This window comes from Anas acuta, chromosome 18, assembly GCF_963932015.1.
Source record: "Anas acuta chromosome 18, bAnaAcu1.1, whole genome shotgun sequence".
Classification (NCBI taxonomy): domain Eukaryota; kingdom Metazoa; phylum Chordata; class Aves; order Anseriformes; family Anatidae; genus Anas; species Anas acuta.
The window spans coordinates 9006165-9027710 of NC_088996.1; the positions used below are offsets into that span (position 1 = coordinate 9006165).

The 21546-nt window shown below is 39.2% G+C and overlaps 1 protein-coding gene and 1 long non-coding RNA gene across 5 annotated transcripts in view; one reads left to right on the forward strand and one right to left on the reverse strand.

Annotated features, from left to right (window-relative positions):
* The window catches only part of CA10 (carbonic anhydrase 10), a 200016-nt gene that overhangs the window by 166040 nt on the left and 12430 nt on the right, over window positions 1-21546 (forward strand). The window lies entirely within an intron of this gene.
* The window catches only part of LOC137841751 (uncharacterized), a 137226-nt gene that overhangs the window by 37187 nt on the left and 78493 nt on the right, over window positions 1-21546 (reverse strand). The window lies entirely within an intron of this gene.

A 21546-nucleotide genomic window follows, 5' to 3' on the forward strand; every position in this document is an offset into this window, starting at 1 on the left:
TCAGCCCTCTAAACCTCCACTGTCACTTATGAAGTATGCATTTTGCCTTATTCCAAATTATTATAATTTGCTTGGGGTGACTTTACTTGCTATGGGGTGATTCTTCTTTAATTAAAGAGCAATTTACCTCTGCAGCCAAAAAAACTGTGTTCATTCTGCAATGGGTTTTATGTTACTTGGTAATGATTTTTCCATTACACTTGTAAATTTTAACTTTTTCTGCAAATACATTTAATGTAATGTTCCAGAGAAGGAGGAATCAAACTAATTCCTTATGCAAAAGTTCTTGCAGCAATGTTCCTGGACAACCGCAAAAGAAAATAAAAAGCTAGTGTATGTGAATTTTTATCATCTTTGCAATTTACCAAAAGAATAAAAAATGGGGAACAATTACTGCAATCATTTCCCTAGACAAAATTCTAATGAAGACAATGCAGTTTTGCCCTGGGTAGGACTGTATGATTTGTTATGTACATACTAACCATTGCCCTCTGACTGCAAAGAGCATAAAACTTTTTTAGCCCAGTCTCTTTTACCTGATACTGCCTGTGAGCTGGAGGATGAATGCTGGCAATCAGACCACTAACAGAAGAATCCAAAGTCAAGTAACAGATGACACAAAACACTTTCAAGATACTGTTCCATCACCACCAAACCCAGTGAAATTCCTCAGATACCTGCACGTTTGGTGCCGGGCACTCACACAGCCACACATATCTTGACTGCACTGACTTGTTTCATACCTGAGAGCAGTCGAACGCAGCTGCTCTTAAGGGCCAGAGAGAGTAAGAATGGTCTTTACAGCCTGCTGAGCGGGGATTCACTTTGGAAGCTGTCTTCAGTAATTTTGAGGTTACTCTTTACAAATGGAAGCACTTCAGACAGCAGCTGTGACCCCATTTCTGTACACCTTAAGCTTGTTGGCCAGGCCTTCTTGGGGGAGGCAGGAATTCCTGGCTCACACCCATGTCCAAATCAGGCAAAGAAAGGAGCAAAAACAGCGTTATGAGGTTTTCCACATCCCACCCAGGTGCTCTGCTCACTCCCTGGGACCTGAATGGGGCAGGGAGCACAGCCTCCAGGGACTGAAGGAGCCCAGGAGTCTATCTCCAGGGAGGGGCCTGAAGTCTCCTTCCTCCCTGGTAATTATTATTATTTTTTTTAACATACAGTAGCAGCTGTGAAGCCTTACCATTAACTCTCTAACCTTTGGTTTATTTCTGTAGCTTCAGCTCCTCCTTTGTTAGGTCTTTGTCCCTTACCTTATGTTTAATAGTTTCTTAAGAGGTGTTTTAGTGCCTTAGTAAAAAGCCATCTAAATCACGTCGATTCTAGCTGATTTTTTATTACATGTTCAGGGAACGCTGTGAGGTTGCAGAGTTACCGTTCTCATTTAGCATACTGGCTTGACCTTCCACCATCGCTGCAGACCTCTCCTTAATTAAAAGCACACTGGCATACACCAACTCCTGGAAAGTCAAAATACTTTAACTTTGAGGTATTGTATTTTAACCGCCTAGTTTATTGATGCTTTCAGTAAAGACTGAGAAGGAAATTGTTTAAAACACTCTTTTCTTTGGACAAAATTGCAATAGATAATGGATTAGGATATTTTACAAACAATAAAGGGAAGTAAACTGAAGTTGTAGTTACTGTTTTACAGGCATATCCTTCTAAAGTTATTACTATTACACCAGTTTCTCAAGCATATCTGTCTTTAAGCTAGCACGCAATAGCAGGCACAATAACATCAGCATTAACTCTACAGAGAATTAGAATTGACAAGGTTGAAACTTTTCTCAAAGACCATTTCCTTTCCGTTTATCTTCTAACATCTCACCTTTACCTGTCTGCACTCTTATCTCTGGATAAACTACTAGACGTTATTTCACACATCTGCCAAGATTTGCTGGATTAAAACTCAGCAGAAATTAACAGAATAAGGAAGTTACTTTACAGTAGGTTTTTCTCTCTCCCACCCCCCTTTTTTTTTCTTAACTCTAACTACCGTGAACACATTTTCTAACTGACAGTTTGCCACAGGCACAAGAGAAAAGCATCACACACAAGTTATTACTCTGGAAGTTCTAACAAAGGCAAAGAGAGTTCTGGATTTTAGCTAGAAAGGGCAAGTCCATTACTGTCCATCTCTTTCCATCACCTCAATTTTTATTTACTCTTTCTTATCAACATATGAACATGCCACTGCCATCTAGGCCCAGGAAATTCTGCTAATAACAGAATCAGTAACACAGTCAATCTGCTTAATCTTCAGAATAGGTCTGATCAGAAGCAGCTGTAAAATTTTCTCAAATATATAATTCCTATGGATAAAAGCCAGGGCGTTTATTATTTAGAAGGCATATTCAATGTGAACGTTACACACTGGGCATATTTTGTTACATGATTTTTTGCTCTTTTCACCTTTAGTAATTGCTTTCCTAGTTCCTCGGGTCCTCTGACAACCTAATCACAAAGCAATCGAGGACTTAGCTATCAGTCCTAGCCACTATCTCCAAGCCAGCCAGATAACTTGAAGTCTATCCAAAGCAAAGCAGGTGGACATTGCCTTCAGAGACCCGTTATTTTTCACATTCATTCAGGACTTAATCTAACAGCATCCATGGCTGCAAGAGTTCAGACACCCAGTTCTCATTACCTGCTGCTTTTCTCCATCATACCATGCAAGTCTGAAACACCCTGGTAAGGCTGTATACCACAAAGTTTCTTCCTCCTGTCCCAATCCATCAAACTCTCATTGCAGCACTTTTTCATTGTGCTATAAATCATTACATCAAGTAGTAGAGGAGTCTGGCTTTCAAATTTGGTTCTAGATTCTCCAGAAGAAGCAAGATACAAACCCTTAGTGTTTTTATCTGAGAGAAAAAAAAAAAAAAAAAAAAAGCTTATGGTAATATGCATACACGATGAATTGGTGCACTTATCTGAAATAAGGAATTGTGATTCAGAGAAGGATAAAAGGCTTCTTAGAACTAAGTGTACTCCAGCTGTCAAGTGGTTTGAGGTTAATGTTCATTTCTTGCTCTCTTCACATAAAAAACAGTGAAAGGTCAATAAAATATCAGAAAAATATGCTCCCAATAAAAGCATAATTAAAAATACATTAAGTATTTGCAGAACAACCCATCATTGGTGAAACTTAAAACCCTCTATTTTAAAACCTTAAAACCACTCAAAACCCTTAAAACCACTTTCCTTTATCAGGACATGCCTATGCTTCAAACACAGAAACAAATAGCCAAAGAGATGGACAGAGCTCTGCTTCTGCACCTTGTGAAGTCACTTTGTGGCTTTGAGGTTTGTGGATTGTCTCTAAAGAGTATTGTGACATTGATCTATGTCACAAACTGGCCAGTTTTACCTGAAAACCAAATTACTGCACCAAAATTGTTCCAGTTAATCAGGTTTTGGCACATACTGTTCCATTTTTACCTTTAGAGCAGTGGCTGCTGTGAGTTGCTTCCAGGGAGGTGGCTAATGGGCAAGCCAAGGAGAAAGCTGCTGCTGGGGTTTTGAACAGTGCAATTCATCCCTGCCCCTGTGCCTTCCTGCTTCCCTACCTGTTCGGCTTTAAAGCAAAGTTCTCTGCAGAAATCTCAAGGCTCCCATGTTGTACATGCCCAGATCATCCCTTTGACAACCTGCTTGTACCTACAAACAAACCCTTATGCACACTTACCGCCCTGCTGAGTGGAGGGACACCAAAGGCAAACCAAGAAATTACTGTAAAATAAGCTAGGGTGGTGCTCTGGGTCGAATCACTAGACAAGCCTGCAGGAAATCAGGGAGGTTTCCCATAGCCTCTGTTTGTGTTTCAGCAAAAGTTCTTTGAAATCAAGTTCCCTCCACAAGGTACTTTGGTTTTGACACATAAGCATTTTCCACAAAAAACACTGTTTCAGCAAAAAAATAAAAAAATCCCAACTAGTTCTACTTCTGATTACTCCAAGGCCTTATTCTGTGTGAAGCCCAAGGGTGTGTTCAGTTAAGAGGATTTTCACTGTTTGATTTGTAGCTTAGAGCCTCCCTATCTCCTATTCCTAAGTCACAAAAGGCACAATAGAGGAACTGTTCTCCATCCTAACTGGCAGAGCTATTCCCTGGGGCAGCTAATTAAAAAAAAAAAAAAAAAATCACCTTTATTCTCTCAGATTCTAATGAATGTCTATCTGTTTCATTCTCATAGGATTTTCTTCTAAAAATTCAGGCAAATGATGAAAGGAAAAATGGCAGGGTAAAAAAAAAAAAAAAAGTAAAATTCAGTATCCTTTTTCCTATTTGAAAATACATACCTACATTTTAGATATATTCAGTGCTGGAGACAAATGCCTCAAAGAAAGTTGGAAATCTTCTGTTAGAATTTTGAGTTTCCAGGCAATATTTCTGGGGTCTGTTCCCATAAATCTTCCTATGCATTATCAGCGCCATTAAAAAAAAGTGGAACTGTGGGCATTCTGATAAATGCAAAGTACAGCAGGGCGTGTTGATGATGCAATTGTAGCTTTTGGGAGCATGACAAAATTGGACACAATTCCAGGAAAGCAGGATGGAAAACAGGATTTAAAATAGTTAAATCCATGATTTAGACCCATATAAATTTAAAATGTTTTGGCTCCGCTATGATCTTATATATGAACTTCATATTCATTTAATCTTACTACAAATACATAATACATTACCAAATAATTTCTCACAGTACTTTGGAAAACTTGTTTCTGTGTTGTGCTCAATCTTATGACCTAAAATGCTAAGATTTCTAAAATAAAATGGAAACACTGCTTGAAGAGAAAATGAGGAGGACCGTGCTATTACTTATTTTTAGATGAATTCCTTTGTTTAAAATGAACAGAATTCTTTGCTAGCCCAGAACGCATCAGTTTTGTGATGCCATCCGTCTTTCAAATAATCTTGTAAACTCATCAATATTTTGCTTGTGATCATCAAACAATCTTTGGCTAGCTTGAAGTGCATCGATTTTACCAGTGCATTGCTAGATGGTGTTCCTTATTTTGTGCTCTAAAAATGGCAGCTTATAACTCAAAGTGAATGCCTGTGATTAAATCTAAAGACCTACACTGTTTAAAATAAAAAATAAATAAGTGGGGAAAGTCTAGGAAACCAACAGAATTACTGAGTTTTATCATCTTATATCAGCTGAAAATCTTTCCTTTAATGTTTGTTAGAGGGAAAGAAAAGTGCAGCAAAGAGCTGGAAGAGACCATCTGTCTCCTTTTAGTTTGTTGTTTTGTTTAGAGTTGGGCCTGAACCAAAAACCGAATTCAGATATGACCAGGGTTTGGAAGCGGTCACATCGTGCTCCCCGTGGATATTCACAAATGCTGATAGCTGCTCACTGCAGACAATAATGATATCCCTTGTAATGCTTTTTGTCAAATGCTTTGCAGTCATTAACACGTTCCCCATTAACTATCAATTACCTTGCAGTATAATTATTTTGCAGATTTTACAAATGGGTAGGCTGAGAGGCTGAGTCAACTGCAGCGATGACAACAGGCTATGGCACAGTAGAGAGCAAAGCACAAAATGTCGTGGTGTAGTCAAAGTCCCAGAAATGTTGCCTACCTGCTTTCTCAAAATTAATTCATGGGTTATCTAGAAGAGGAAGATCTTGTAATTATTTCTATAACAAAAGTTAATCACCCCAATTGACACCATCCTGTGCAGACTACAACATCCAAATCCATTAAAAGGCAATCACAAATTTCCCATCACATATGCACAACATTCTGCCACCCAGAAAACCTTTTATCATCTATACCTGCAGCTATCTCACACCAAATGCTTTTTAGACCTTCAAACTTGTAATATAAATATAGCAAAAGAGGCAGATAAAAACCCTGCCAAATACTGAAGTCTGTAGCATAGAAAATATGCCAAGCTAAGTAAACCTTAAAGTACTTTCTTTTGAAATGCAGGAGGCTTGTAAGCATTGACAATATTAAAAGTCAATGAAGCAGTGAGAATAATTCACGAAGATGCATCTTCAAAGTTTAGGAAATGCTGATAGAGTTAATATATATTAAAATATTTCTAAATACACAGTAATTGTTGTTTGAAAGTATAATCCCAGATTTATTGAACCATTTAATTTTTTTGACAGCATTCAAACTCTGAGATGTTGATTGATTCCAATCAGTAGGTCTGTAACTAAGGAACTGTTTTATCACATTGCTATAAATGAAGCAAATAAACCAAGTTTTCCTTAACATGCACACATTCCATTTGTATACATTATTTACAGTAATCATCTATGTGGAAAGTGAAGCCATATCAGTTTCTACAAAACAAACTGCAAGACAGCAGTGACAGCAAAATGACGAGTCTTCCCTCGTAATTTTAATTCATATGGGAAATCTAACTTACAGCAATGGCACCATGTAAATAAAAAAAGCCATGTAAAGCCCTGAGAACACCTCCAGCTGCAGAAGTAAAACTGTCACTGACTGAGAAAGACCAACAGTGACTTAGTAATATGAAGTCTGAGTATGTGACCTGCTGCAATGCATCAGATTTCAGGGATTTGGGCCAAGTTTTCTAGAGGGGTCAGCCCAGCAAGAGCTACAAGCTGTATGTTTACAGGACAATAACAGCAGCAATTGCACTAAGCTGAGCTGCCGTGAGTGAATGGAACAGGTGGAAGTTGGCTAGATGGAAAAAAAAAATAAATAAATATATATATATATATATATATATATATGTATTTATTATTATTATTATTTATTTATTTATTTATTTTTGCTTAGGATGTCTTATGCGTTTTGCTTCTGGAAAAACCTCCTCCTCCTCCTATTCTGAAGCAATGGAAGCAGCTCCTGCTTTAAGTCGGTTGTAGTATGGAACTGCTACAGGCTTCTCTGCTTTTACTGCTGCTAGTTGTTTGGACCGTTTTCCCCATTTGTTATTAACAGTGGAGGAACTGCAAGGACACTAGTTTCTGAGGAGCTGACAGAAGCCCAGCTGCTGGCTACTGCTGTCTCTGACCTGTCTGGCTCATTTACTGAAGATTTGTATGCCATGGCAGCATCCTCATTCTAAGTTTTTGTTGCTGTTACTGTTCAAAAGTTTTGCCTGTAGTGAGATTAGAGCTTGTTTTTGCAGCAGAGATGGGAGTGAATGGTCATAGGTACTTGGTGGGAAAAGAGCTCCTGGAAAATCCAAGCAGATATTGCAGAAGTCATTTGCAAGGGAGCAATTCAATACCATATAACATTGTCTCACCTACTTTGCAACACTGACCTGTGATTGAACCTCAGCCAAGGGAACAAGTGTTTTATCAGGGTCTTTGCCAAGTAGTAGGAACTACAGAGCATGGCAGTGTCAGTGTAGATCTACCTTTATCCATTATGAAATTATTTGTTCACCAGACTTTCACTTGGCTGAGAATAGTGCAAGGATAAGGAGTGAATAAAAGTACACAGACCTATGAGCAAGCTTAACTTGCCCCTGTGCCATCCATGGAACTCCCAGCACTGCCAGGAGGACTGATATCTGCTGGCAGTTGCCATGCCCCAACTCCACGATGTTCCGCTGCTGCTGGTTATTGACTGTTTCACTCGCAAAGCACAGCAAGAGCATGAAAAATGCTAAAAAGTGAGTTCTGTTTCATTGTTCCTTAATTAAACCTTAGGAGTTTTAGCAAAGATAATAAGGACACGAGGTCATTTATCACAAGTACATCTGCAGTAGTCTCACATCATTATTCAGAGTACAAATAAATTTAGCTTGTGCACGCTGTCCCGCCTATGTTCTACGGTAAAGGCAGGTCCTGTGTCACTGCTGGTTTGGTTTTGTTTTTCTTATTCAACACAAACAGCATACGTAGGCTGTAGCACTTCAGATAATGCAATTAGCTTAGCTATAATATTACAGACTGTCAAAGCTTTTGCTCCAAGATTTGGAAATGTGAAAAGTTGGTTGCACATCCATTAGTTTGCTTTCTCATCCAGTCTTGTTTTGCCTCCCTCTCCACTTTTTTAGCTGATCTATTTTTCCTTTATTCTGCCATGGAAAGAGATCAAACAGGGGTAATCAAACAGGTCAAGAAAACTGCGGGTTTTTTTATTGCACCTACAGCATTAATTCTGAATTGCAGCACCACACACTTGGATTGTATGTTAATGTTGCTCTGCTCTTATAATAAAGATAGAGTAATAATTCAAGAAACACAATTAACATGTTTTCTTATTTGTTTGTTCCATTCCTGACCTTCAATGACTCTAACTACGCAACATCAAAGCTAAAAAGCATAATGCATAGATAAAGTCTGGCAGCACAAAGAAGAGGTGTGATGCTGTAACCTGCCAGAGCACCTAGAACTTATTTTTCTGTGCTTTCAGAAACATTTGCATGAGCAACCTGTGACATCCTCCAAATGATGTAGACAGCAGAGCAGCAGTGCTGCCCTTTCCCACTGTGACAGTCCCTTGAAAAAGAAGCAGCGTGGTTTCAGACATATATTCACTAACCTCTTAACACCACTGTGAAAGGAAAGTAGGATAGATTCGAGGACCATTTTGCTTCTCTGGGAAATGCGCAGTGAGGACTGGCACAGCTGGATAACAGTGCTAGCGTTAGAAGAGTGATGGATTTTAAGTGACAGGAAGAAACAGGACAGAGGAGGGCAGGGGTCAAGTTTGGTGTTCATAAAAGCAGAGGAATATGTGGGTCAGAATATGGGCAAGGAGTATTTCATGGGCTTAAATAACACAGCCTGCGTTATAGGGAAGTCTGGAAAGAGCATGGCCCAAAAGCAACCCTGCTGTTACTGGGCACATGCATCCACTGACGTGTTTCTGATGTCGTATTTTCATGTGCTGGCAGTAACCAAAGGCAGCAGGGGCTACTAGGGCAAAATTTCAGCCTATTAAAGGAATGGGGACATTTTCAGATCTGTGCAGGAATACAGACTGCCTTGATAAAACAGGTGGTTTTAGTTGAAATTACATGGGCAAAAGTAGACAAACTGAAATTTGGGCTGAAGCACAAAAGCCAACAGCAACTTCATATGATGTGTCTGAGAGCTGTAATGCCCTGAAGCAGTAACAAAAACATTTTTACATCTCATCCTGCAAGTCTTACAGTTTCGTTCTTTTTCTTCTGGAAACATCCTAAAAATCTCAACCTTGATTTTCAAGTTCAAGCTCACAATTATTTTGAGCACTATTTCCCTGGTGAGTTGCCCTCTTCTCTTCTGAGGTGAACTTCTTCTACTTGACTCCCACAAAATGATTTTAGAGATTGCATTCTTTTTCCTTCTGGAAAGTGTCAGTTTCTAAACAAGATGAAATAATCTCCTGTGCTTCAGTATTAGCTAATTTTAATTATTAAAACCTTTCTCCCAGGAAAAAACTCCTGCTGTTTGCTGAGAAACCTGTGATTTTTAATAGGATTTGGAAACTTCTTGGCTTGAGGAGATCAGGGAACACTGGAGACAGAATCTTCAGTGTAAGCTGGGCTTGAAATTCAACGACTTTTTTTTTTTAAAGAATACTTTTTTCATTTTTACTTGTCTCCCCCTTTAAACCTGCAGCACTTGGCTTTACAAAGGCTATAGCGTTAGCAGCTCGAAACGTATTATGCAATAAAATTTAATCATATATATTTAAATGAATTGTAAAGCCCAACTCATACTACGCATTTACACTACACTTATTAAAATCACAAATCAATCTTTTGTTAGGTATCATTTTGGTGATATACAGTCCCCATTGCTATAATTTATATGGGATTTATACGGGATATTTTCCTCAGAAGAGCCTAGCAAAACGATATTGTTAAAGTACCAATTCCTATTATAATTTCTCACATTTAGGTTCCTATTTTTTTGCATCACTGACAAATAATTTGATGTTTTAGCAAGGTAATGCGATAATTACAGTGTTGCTCCATAACTCAAGATCTAGAGACAGCACTATCTACATTTAAAGCATAATGCTACTTCTCCAGTCATTACAAAGCAGCATATAATCACAACAACAAAATTGTTTACTGCAGGTAAGGAAATCAAATACACGCTTAATGATATAAGCTTGACAAAGTAATAAAGTCATGGAGAGAGTCAACATTATCTTCAATTAGGTGTCTAACCCTGGTTGAAGAGTTCTTAACATTACAGCTCGAAGAGCTGGATTTTTATCTGCTCTAATTTTCAGCTTCATTTCATCTATGCACTAAGAGAAAGGTTCTCGTTTGCTGTGCAAAGAATTAGAGGATAACGTACATAACAAAGAAATTAAATAAAGGAAGAGGCAGCAGGTGCAGCGTCAGGGCAAACTGGAGAAACCACAGCTGGTCAAATTTGTAAATAATAATTTCCTGGGGTAAAAATAACACAAAATCCACAAGAGATAGTGCTAGAATTAAAAGATCTTTTCTTGCACATCTAACAAAGAGCAAGACCATTCCAGTTGCCATGCTCCAACAGTTGTAAATATTTGTGCCTGCTCGATTTTATGAGATTGGCGAGGGCCCAAAGCTAACCATGGTATTTGCCACAGCCCAGCACTAGTCACACTGCAAGCACACAGCCCCCCGGCCGTACTGGGAAAACACGACCCCCAATTCACTCTTTAAGACAATTATCATGCCAGGGTGCTTTGGCAGGTAGGGGTGGCTGCTGTCAAGGCAAGGGAAGGGACAGGCACCATTTGCCCTTTGCCTCTCTTCCTCACTTAGGATCAGTGACATTGCTAAAGGAAAGAGTGCTGGGATGGGGCACGCTGAAAGTCAGTCACAGCACAGCTGCAGCTGTTCCTTTTGCAGCCCCTCACTTCATTCAGACGTGATTTCCCCGTGGCAGTGGCTCTGCAGATCCCCATTCATGTTGTTTCAGGGGTCTACAGCTCTTTCAGTGGGAACTGGAAGTGGCAAGAAGTAAACAGCATGGGCTATTGGCATGGGACTCACAGGGACATTCTGAAGGCCAGGCCCTTTGCCAGGAAGCATAAGGAGCTGCTTTCACAGCATGGCTGAGGCCAGGCTATCCGCCAGCAGGAAATAGTTTACTGCATGGACAAAACAAATTTCAAAGCCTTTAATTGGATCATCAGCCAAATTCACCTCTTCTAATAGCAGAAAGTCCAACAGACCAAAGATTTCTGCAGGAGTTTTACATTTTGGAGCACGGCACATTCCCTGGTTTTCCTTCATTAAGGACAAACATCGATCTGGCCTTTCAGGTATTCCCATACCAGTATTTTCAGCATTTCAGCTACATAAATTGTCTTGCAAATGAATACAGACTGTGTTTTCTAATAGGAAGAAAAGCTCTGACTTCTATTCTCTGATGTGGAAAGCCTGCTGATACAAATGATAAGCGTGATTTTATCGCTGCCCCTTTCACCACCATCATGACCATGAGGCACATTTTGAGTTCTAAACGACTTAGCACTCTTTGCACTCAGCTATGTTTTAAAGAAAGGCACATAAAACACTTGTGTTGCAGATCTGAAGTGCTTTTGCTGTGCTCACCTCCCTTTCCGGTGAAGAGATGAATTACCGGTTAAAAGATTCCAGATTTGTAATGAAACAGAGATAATATCATGAAAACACAGGAGCCCCAAAGCAGCCTGTGCTCATAAGCCTCCATTCCGCAAACCTCAACGCCCAACAGGCAGATCTGCTTTTAAGGTTAGGGATGTTGCACCCTAGCTTCACCCTCAGTGTTCCTTCAGCCCTTGGACTGATTTCTAATTAAAGTGCTCTTCAATTCTTCATGACGAACCGGTCTGCATAACCGATTTTCTTTCTTCGCCCTTTTGTTGGCTTAGCCTTCGCATCTCACTGCTCAAACAGCCCACAAACAGACACAGCAGCCAGCGTGTTTCTGTAAGCGCTGCAATTGGTTCTCATTATTTTTCAGTGACCTTCACTTATTAAATTTTAAAACTTGTGAATAAGTGTAGGTTCGGGGCAAATTCACAGAGGCTAACTCTCAGCTTTACTTCCTGGTGTTTAGATGGGATTTTCAGGTGTCTTCTTGTTTCTAACCACACGTGTTATACAGGCAAGACAAACTGCAAAGCAGAGGTCACTGGTGTTTAGCTAGTCTGGGTGACAATTACCAATGAGTTAGGAAAAACATAACTGCTGTGCTGTAATATATCATTACAAAGTTTGAGACAAAGGCAAGAGGAGAGCTTTTGCTGTCTGTACAAAGCTGAGCCATTTATTTGTCGTGGATGCAGAGAAGCAGCTTTGAGAGATGATATAAAACAGGAAATGGCAGAAAATACCTTTAACAAAGAAAACCACTGTTAGATCCTTGAACTTCACCCAACTGCAGTATAATTAAGGCTGCAGGAAAGGCTTCTGTGATCATCTTTTTCCTCTGTTTGTTTGTAAACGGAACTAATTTGTCATTGTGTGGCTGTACTGAGCTGCTCTTACCATGGGGTAATTCTCGGTACTCTTTAGAAGGTACCCAGAAGAATGTGGTCTTATGCTAAACAAATGCTGCTGTGTGTCATTTCGAGCCCTTTTAATTTATGCTGCACTGCATTTGTGAAGTAGAGTTTGCCAATATCCTGCTTTCTTTTACCAAATCTGAAGATAGAGCTGAAAGGCTTACTTTATAATTGATAACTGACTTAGAACATAAATTCTGAGTGCCGGTTATCTTTCCTACTGAGTATAATGTCACTCAATTCATTTAGCAACAAGATAATTTTATAGTTGTCTGCCTTAAGCTGTATTACCTCATTTTCTTAGATAATTAATGTCCTCTTGTTTTGGCTGTACTCATTATTCCTCAACTTCAGACTTTTACACTACCAGGTGAAAATCTCTTAAGCAATTTACATGAACAACAAAAGACAGTTATACTTTCCTTAGATTTAAAAGAAGCTTCCAAGATACTGGGGGGGTGGGAGGGAATGACAACTTATTTTCTGCCTGCAGGGCAGATCTGTGCCATCTCTCCTCTCCATCTCTGATTCTACACCTTAAACAGGAAATCCTGGTGTGAGATTTCTTCAAATGATGTTTAAAAATCTGACTCTGTAGTATATCATCTCATCTACTCCAGTATTAATATCCTAAAGGAACTTCAATAATTCAATAAAACATTCATTCCAGAAATGCTTTTGGCTATTGTGTGTCAAGCAGTGCTGCCTCAAACTTTTTGTGTTTGAAACTTCAACTTACATTAAAAGATTTAATGGTAGGATCACTGACAATTATATCCATTTCATATTTTTTCTCTCTTTTATCACGCTTTGTGTTTCTCTGTTATTGCTCTTTAAGATGCTGAAAATCCAAGTATCCTGCAGTTTTCTGCCAAGACTACTTTATTGTGAGCTCCTTTTTGCACCTTTTATGGGTAATGTGTTACATACAGCCATAGATCAATAACAAAAATTGAGCTTCATAATATGACATTCCTTATCTGTCTTGGTAGTCTTCATGCTTTTCCCAGTGCCATTAAAGTTGCATCTGAGCATCTCACAATATTGCTGCCAGAGCTTTCCTGCTTCAGGGTTGCCAAGCTGGACAGAAATGGTGGGAAGATTTCCTTAAGGGCAGAGAAAGGAGTTGAACCTAAATTTCTTAGGTCATATGGGAGCAACCCAGTCACTAAAGGGTAAGGAAACTCTTTTAAAAATTTAAATAAATAAAAAGGCACACATCAATAAATCATTCAGAAAGATCCCATAAGACCATTTGTGTGCTTTCACATTTAACTTCTATAGGATACACTATTTAAACAAATGATTTCAACACCATTAGTTTCTGTTTTGAAAGTTGATCTCCCCAATTGCACATATCCATCCTCGACGTTTACGCACTGCTTTCTCTTCCCAAAAGGCAAGCAGATCCATCTCCCTTCCTTCTCCTCCTCCCTGCAGGAGCAGCCAATTCTCACACACCCTGTGCTAAATTCCCCCCCCATCCTGGGCAGGAGCCGCTGCCCAAACAAGCTGGATGAGGACTTAAGTGGACCCCAGACGCATCACACCAATAGCTTCTTAAAAATGTACCCTCAGTGTTATTCGATGCTTTCATCATGTGTACACTTCATTGCCATTTTATATATACAAAATCCTATGCTTTTTTTTTGCCACTGGAAAATTATATTCTTGGTTTAATAATATACTTTTAACTTCAAGAGTAGCCAGGAAATTGATAAATATATTGCTTGGTTTCCACTTCTGTTTGTAATCCTAAAGCTAAACTTTTCTTTGATTGTTGGGAACGTTGCTATATGGGGTATAATAAGCTTGACCTCTTTATTATTACTATTTGCCTCCTGGATTGTAAGATAAGGCCAAAAGAGATAAGCCCTAGAACAACAACTGGATTTTCGCTAGCCTAGATTGTATTGACTTATTTTTGCTCCTTCTTTTATCCATCACTGTCACATTTCTCTGTTCTTGCCCATTGTGGCCACCCACTTCGGCAAGGCAGACTGAGAGCCATCGTGGTATCACATTGTTAGGGAAGGTTTGAACTTAATGTATCTCTGTCACCGCGCAGTGACTTTGTGCAAGCATCCTTTTGACACGCTATCCCAGGGTAACAAAGCAAACAACAAAAATAGCACTGATGGCCGTTTTGCTACGTTTTTAACTTGCAGGAACCAACTTCTGCTGTGTTCTGGACTGATTGCTGAAGAAATACAGAATTCACCCAGAAATTCAGAGCTCTGTTATATAACTGAATCTCCCAAATTGAGCATTTATACTGAATTCATCATCATGGAGTCTGAGCATCTGTTGTATTTAAAATGAGAAAACAATTTAAATGTAGCATTTAGTCAGAAATCCTGCACGAATCCAGGAATGATGACAGGCTCGTCTAAGCTTTTTTTCCCCCACATTACCTCTATTGTCTCTTAAGATGCAGCTTTTGTTGATGACAGATTGGGTCAGTGCCAAATTACAGCTTGCAGTGAAATTTTACACCATCCAAGACATAATCAACATTAAACATTTGAGTTTAAGACTTAATTTTGATCCTCACACGAAGTGAATCACAGAACACTGCCATTTATTTATGTTTACTGAGCTCTTGCTCATCTGCTAACAATGAATGACAAGAGTGGTGGACTGGCAGGGCAGCCAAAAATACCCTGTGGTAAGAGTAATCAGCAGTGGAAGGCTTCAGCAACAACTGCCCTGTCAAAAATTCCCCCGATGTCACACAGCAACCAGCATCAGACACTTCTAGGTACCTCTGGGGCTCAGCTTGGGTTTTTGCTTCATTGTGTTTCCTGCTTTCTGGGAAAGGGTGCAAATGATTGTGACACTTGGAACGGTTCTGGCAGCATTTGGATGGCAGCAATCTGTCACCTTTTGCACTTATTTTTTTAGCCTATCATTTACTTAACTTTTTGGGGTTAGCATGTAGGTGAAAAGTCCTAATAAATTCTGAGGCATGAACAGCTCATCTGGCCTCTTAAGCTGGTGAATTTGTACTTTTTACTGTAGTCCTATGGAAAAAGCATGTTTTAAATATCGGCTAAAATAGCTTATTTTCCTGTTCGCAAATCCATTAGAGCGAGGCTTACAAAAGAAATAAGAGCATACTAAAAGATTTTAAAAAAGAAATACTTTTAGATCCTCTACACTTCGTTCAGGTCAATGTTGATTTTTTATTTTCTGGCTGCAATTTGTTTATAAACAATCTACTGAACAGGAGGGCAGAAGGAATAAGCATATTTTTCTCTATTAGTAACCACATAGTTGTAACATACCAAGTCGGCAGCCAAAATGGCTGGCCTGCTTCAGATCTGACTTGCAACGTTCTCCTTTGGAAATAGGATAAAACACCCAGCTTGAGCACCTTTGAACAGATGCCCCCAAAACCTCAAGACTCTTACTTACCTTTCAATTGTATGTCTGCGACTAGAGATAATTACTTTAAACCTAACGGAGCAGATGTTACTTTAAAAAAAAAAAAAAGTCATATGCTGAAAAGAACACAGCGTTAGCTCCTTCCAGCGGAGCCCTGGCTAAATCTCACCGGGTACCATTTGCTGAACAAAGGTACTACACGCTCATCCTTGTTACCAACTGGTCTAATGAAATGTTAGACACCATTTGCTGTTTAAGTGCTAATTCCTAGGATATAATTATTTCTAGGAAAGCAGATTTCACAGCCAGGTACAGTTAATTCGAAACTGCATTTCCACTTTACTGCAGAATGCATTGTTGCATCTCTCTGCACGTGCTTCTATGCAGTTATCTACTCATAAACAAGAGAAAACTGAGTTCCTGTCTTGTGTGCTTAGCCTTAGTCTTTTAAAGAAAAGAGAATTGTATTTTTTTTTATTTATCTAGGATAAAATTGCTGGCATATTGCTATAAACGCAGATGACAAGTCTTTCTATTAAACCACTATTTTCTAGGCATTTCTTCTAAATCATGAAATAACTGTCAAAAGCAGTACAGAAAAACAACAACAACATTTCTCAGCAACAGCCTAAAGAACTTGAGTTTTGATAGAAAAGAGAGAAAAAATTATTTAAAACAAATGGTTCAGGCACTTTTCCGAAGTTGCTTTAAACTAAAATCTTCTAAACTGATTTTAATGTTAAAACCACAATATTCTAAAAAAAAATGCTAGAGTGAACTGCTAGAAGTCTACATGGTCACGTTAAATGTATGTTGCCAATTTACAACCACGTAACATCACCTCACTGCTGTGGGCTCAGACACGTGAAATAGGACAGGTACAGTTATGGGTTAATGAATAAGTATGGGGCAATACTGGCTTGGCAGGTACCAACATTTCTTGGTAGAGTATCTTGTGCATGAAAACAGATGTCTGTTCTTTTTTTCCCCAAGAAGAATTACTACAAATCTTAATTTTTATCTTCTTAAACTGTTTTAACAACATTCTTCTGAGCCTGCTACCAGCCCAGCTCTCCAGCTGTTAGTTTGAACAGGCAAACTGAAAGCAAAAAGGGACTGAGAACTGGCCCAGAGTCCAAGTTCTTGCTCCACTTCAGTTGCAATGACTTGTGCCTTGAGCAGGCCAAAAGCAACCACCAAAATGCAGTAATTAAACATGGACACATTTAATCTATTCTCCTCACATGGGAGGGAGTGTGTGTGAACAAACAGGGTTTGAGCATTACAGCAATTCAGGAAGATACAACATTAACATCCATCTCCAAAGCCTAACTATGAACAAACTGCAGTGAACTTCTTTCTTTCTTGAATAGTCCACGAGATACTTAGCCCTGTTGTTCTGCTGTAAAGTTCTCCAGCGCCTGCCAAATATGGGAGCATTCGCCCTGTAACACTACATTTGTGGAGCACTGCCAGCCACTGGTCCAGTGAAACAAGACAAATCAGGACTATAGGTTCTGAGGAGCCTGGTTTGTGTTCTCACAGATGGTGCTATGCCTTTCCACAAAGCACGAGGTGCATCTAATTTAATTAAGACAAATCTAAAGACATTTTTGTTGGCCACGCAAATTACACATCCTAGAATCGGGACACTGAAAAGAATTGGTTTGCTCCTGGCAGGGGCTTGGACTATGTCCCGTTAAGATTTTCAGTGGTCCCTTTCAACGAAGCCTCTCCTATAATTTAATGATTCTCTCACAAAGTGAGGACCTCAGATCTCACACCTGGTTGGACTGACAAAAATAATGCCTTAAATAACTCTAAGGTGATATGCTGATACTGCTCTTTCCAAATTGTTTGACAAAAGCTGTAATGGCAAATATATTTTAACATAGGCCTATCTAACACTATTAATGAGTTTTAAACTCATTTTTTACCTAAAATTATTTTAGGTAGTGGACATCTGCCACACTAAAATTACATAACTTTTCCTCTTTTTATTTAACTTTACATAATCAAAAACATATAATTATTTTCCTTAATGAGATCTTGGCCACTGAATCAAAACAAACACTGAACTCGTCTTCCTGAGCAATTTCATTTGCTTTTGCTCCCTGCTGTGCTAGAAATGTGCTTTGTGCTCACCCTCAATCAGTTGTCTCAACAGTTTTTCAGGTAGCACAGCATAATACAAATATTACAGTCACAGATTAGCCATTCCCTGCTGCCATTCACTTCCCGGTTTAGAACCCTTGTCATTTACCAATCAAAATGTTTATGCACTCAATTATAACATTTCCAGGAGAGAATAAAGGCTATTTCTATTATTCCTAACAGAGAAAATGCAGAGCATCTTGCAGTGATGTGACGTTTATAAAAGTGTTACGCATGCATCCTAGAAAAGAGCTCTGTAATTACAAAAGTTTTTTGGTCAAGTTGGAAAAATTGCCAAAAGATTGCTGAAAACAACCCCTGGAATCTTTAGCACCCATGATCATCACCAGAGCAAACTGCCTCCTTCTGCTTAGCCACGGAGCCTTGGCCAAATGCCACATTGAAGACATCCTGCTGCTAGCTCAGCCCCAAGATGCACATTTCACCTGGGTGAAGGATCAAAAAACCCAAATGCATTGCAGAGGAAAAGTAGTACCATGCAAACAACACAAGTACTACGAGCCCAGGGCTGACCTTCAGCAAAGCACAGGCAAAAAAGAGGTTATTACCCTTCCAAACACACATACATGTGTGTTGAGAAAGGGAGGTAGATTTTTCCCCACAGCAGCCAGAGGAGAAGCCACAGAATCGGGCTCTGTTACTTTGCCCCAGAGATGCTGCCCACGGGGCTGAGGAGTGCACGCTCAGTAATTAACCCTACCGTACTGCAGCCAGCTCCTGCTGACATTCCCAGCGCCACCAATATCAGCTGTCTAAAAAAGTGCTGCGTCTGCTCCTGGTCCAGTGCACATTTTTGGGTGATGGAACAAGGGCACACTCTGGATTTTCATCGGCTAAAATGAGAGTAATTAATCTTAATTCTCTACTCCCTGAAAAATAGAACTTCTATTGCTTGAGGAAAACAAAGAGCTATAAGTTGTTCTGTGGCAAATTAATCTTAAAGGGGGAATCTTCCAAAGAAAATCAATAGCTTATAACAAGATTTTTTATTGTATTTGAGCCTTGAAACTCAAGGCAGAACCAAAGGGGACTTTTAGTACCGCAAGTTTGCTCTTGTTGTGTTTTGTTTTTAATCCAATGTCATCATTTGGAAAAGGGAGATTTTCACATACAAGTAATTTTAGTTGTGTGGTTTCACCTTCATAGAAAAAACTAATAATATTTAATGCAGACTGCAAGATTACAGGTATTCAGGCAGTTTAGAAGAAATCATTCTGGAAAAAAAGAATTTAATAGGGAATTATATTTTTAATCCTGCATATAGTATTCTCTATCTAAGATACTTTTATTCATTTGTACCTGTTTAAAGTAGTGTGTTCCTCCATGTGAGAAACTTTGAAAATTGTCTCCTTGCATGGGCAATCTTGTTTCATTCTTTCTTTTTTTTTAATTAAAAAAACTAATGAACTTAACCACGGTGCCATGGAAACAGCTTTAAAATTGATTCAGGTGCAGGAAGGAAGGATACAACTCTAACATAAAGCATGCGACAGTTCTTGGAAGAAAAAAAGTCTTCATTCAGCACTAGGTGCTTTGAGAAACAATAACACTTAGTGAGGGGAGATCTCAAACTGTAGTGAAATCAGGTTTCTCAAATACACTCTCCAAAACTGTTCAGAACCAGTCTGAGCTGTGATAAGGAGAGGTGGAGTGGGGCAGAAGCATACAGACCAGCAGGAATGGAAAAAATAGTATGAAATCCACTTGCAGCACTGGTAAAGAATGACAAGGTTCTCTGACAACTATTTTCCTTGTAGAAGTGCAGCATGCAGTGGAGAGATCACTGTGGGATCTGCAAAGGAAGCATCTATTCTAATTTCTAATCGTTTCAAGTGTGTTAACTCATTCCCACAACCACCTATTGACTGCCTGCAGCCTGCATGCCAGCTTTGCACAGGCTGCGTGGTGTGTTGCTGATGTTAAGAGAGGTCTCCGCCAGAGCCAGAGCACTGCTGCGCCCCCATACCGCTGACTGCAGCACCACGTGTCCTCCTAGAACTGCACCACGCATTAGAGTCCTTGCCGTGGGTCTGAGACACGTATCATCCCGTATGTGGCATATATGCGCTAGGCATTGTATTTCCAGAAGTCCTACCAGTAAAAATGGACTTGACATTGACTCAGTGTTTCTTAGGGCAGAAAAAGAACGTGGTCCTTCCTTTTACCCATTTCTGCACTAAACATTTTGGTTTGTTAGATAAACCAAGCTTATCTAATCCATTGTTATTCTGGAACTTTGTGCAGAAGCAGTTCAAGTCTAAAGCAGACTTCATCCCTTATTTCCTCAGTAATTCACAAGAGAGTCTGCAATGTCTCTGTGCTGTACAATAAATGCTGTAATTCTTCACAAGACCTTTAGAAAACTTACTGCATTCATCCTGCTTCCTAGCTGTCAGAATTTAGTAATGACTTTGTTGGCTACTTTGACATTTTTACTTTTTTGTTCCATTTTGGTTTGTTTGCCTTAAAAAATGCCTACTGTGTGATTTGTAAAAAGGTCAACCCACAGTTCCCAAACCAATGAGGACAGAAGTAACCAAAATTAACACATGCTAGCAGTAATCTTGACCCTTACCTTATTTTTTTTTTTTTGTCTGTGAGCCATTAGTTGTAAATAATAAAGCTATGTGCCAAAGATCTAATCTTATTAACACAAATATTCTCTTTTCTTTCTGAATTTCCACTGCCCTTTTTGCATCAGTGCCCAAGTACTAAAACTGCATTATTGAGGGATTGGGACAGGGGGCAAACAAGTCTTGAGGGATTTTTACATTAGGAAATCCTTCCTATAAGATCTGATTCTGAGTAACTTGCATATAACATATGAAAAATACATTTTACAGTCAGGGCAGAGCATAGGAAGTAGAACTGTCTGAATACTCCCAGAGTTTGCAGGCATCATTTTTTCCTCAACTTGTCATAGACTGAGATAACAATGGTGTAGGTTACAAATAACTTGGGATGCTGTTATCATTCCGATCACTGCTAGCATACATGATGGTGAACATATCTGGATAGCAAGGCTTTGTCTTTGTAATTTGAACATATATTGCAGATTATATAGGGAGGTCATTCTTCTAGAGAAATCATTGCAGTTGTATTCTGCTTTACAGTAGTGATGCTCCAGATATCACATTCATCCAAAAGGCAAAATCACCAGTGCTGTCACTAGATGACATTTCAGTTGGTTTGGGTTTTGTGGTGGTGTGTTTTTTTTTGTTGGTGGTGGTTAGTTGGTTGTATGGAGGAAGAAGTTTCTTCCTCATTACAAACATGGAAAGTCCCATATGGTAATATTTCTTTGCTACAAGCATTAGTCTTTGGCCACCAACTACCAGATTTAAATTGAGTCTACAGATTACATTGGACCAACAATCTGCTTTACACCAGTAGATGGAAAACGCACCTGATTTTTAAATATGTGCATCAGGCTGCTGTGATTCTGAATGAACAGAACAATTCTTTTCTAATGGACATCCGAAAACTAGATAACGTATCTGCAGGCTAAGTAAAGCTAAATAGTCTTTCAATTTCTTAG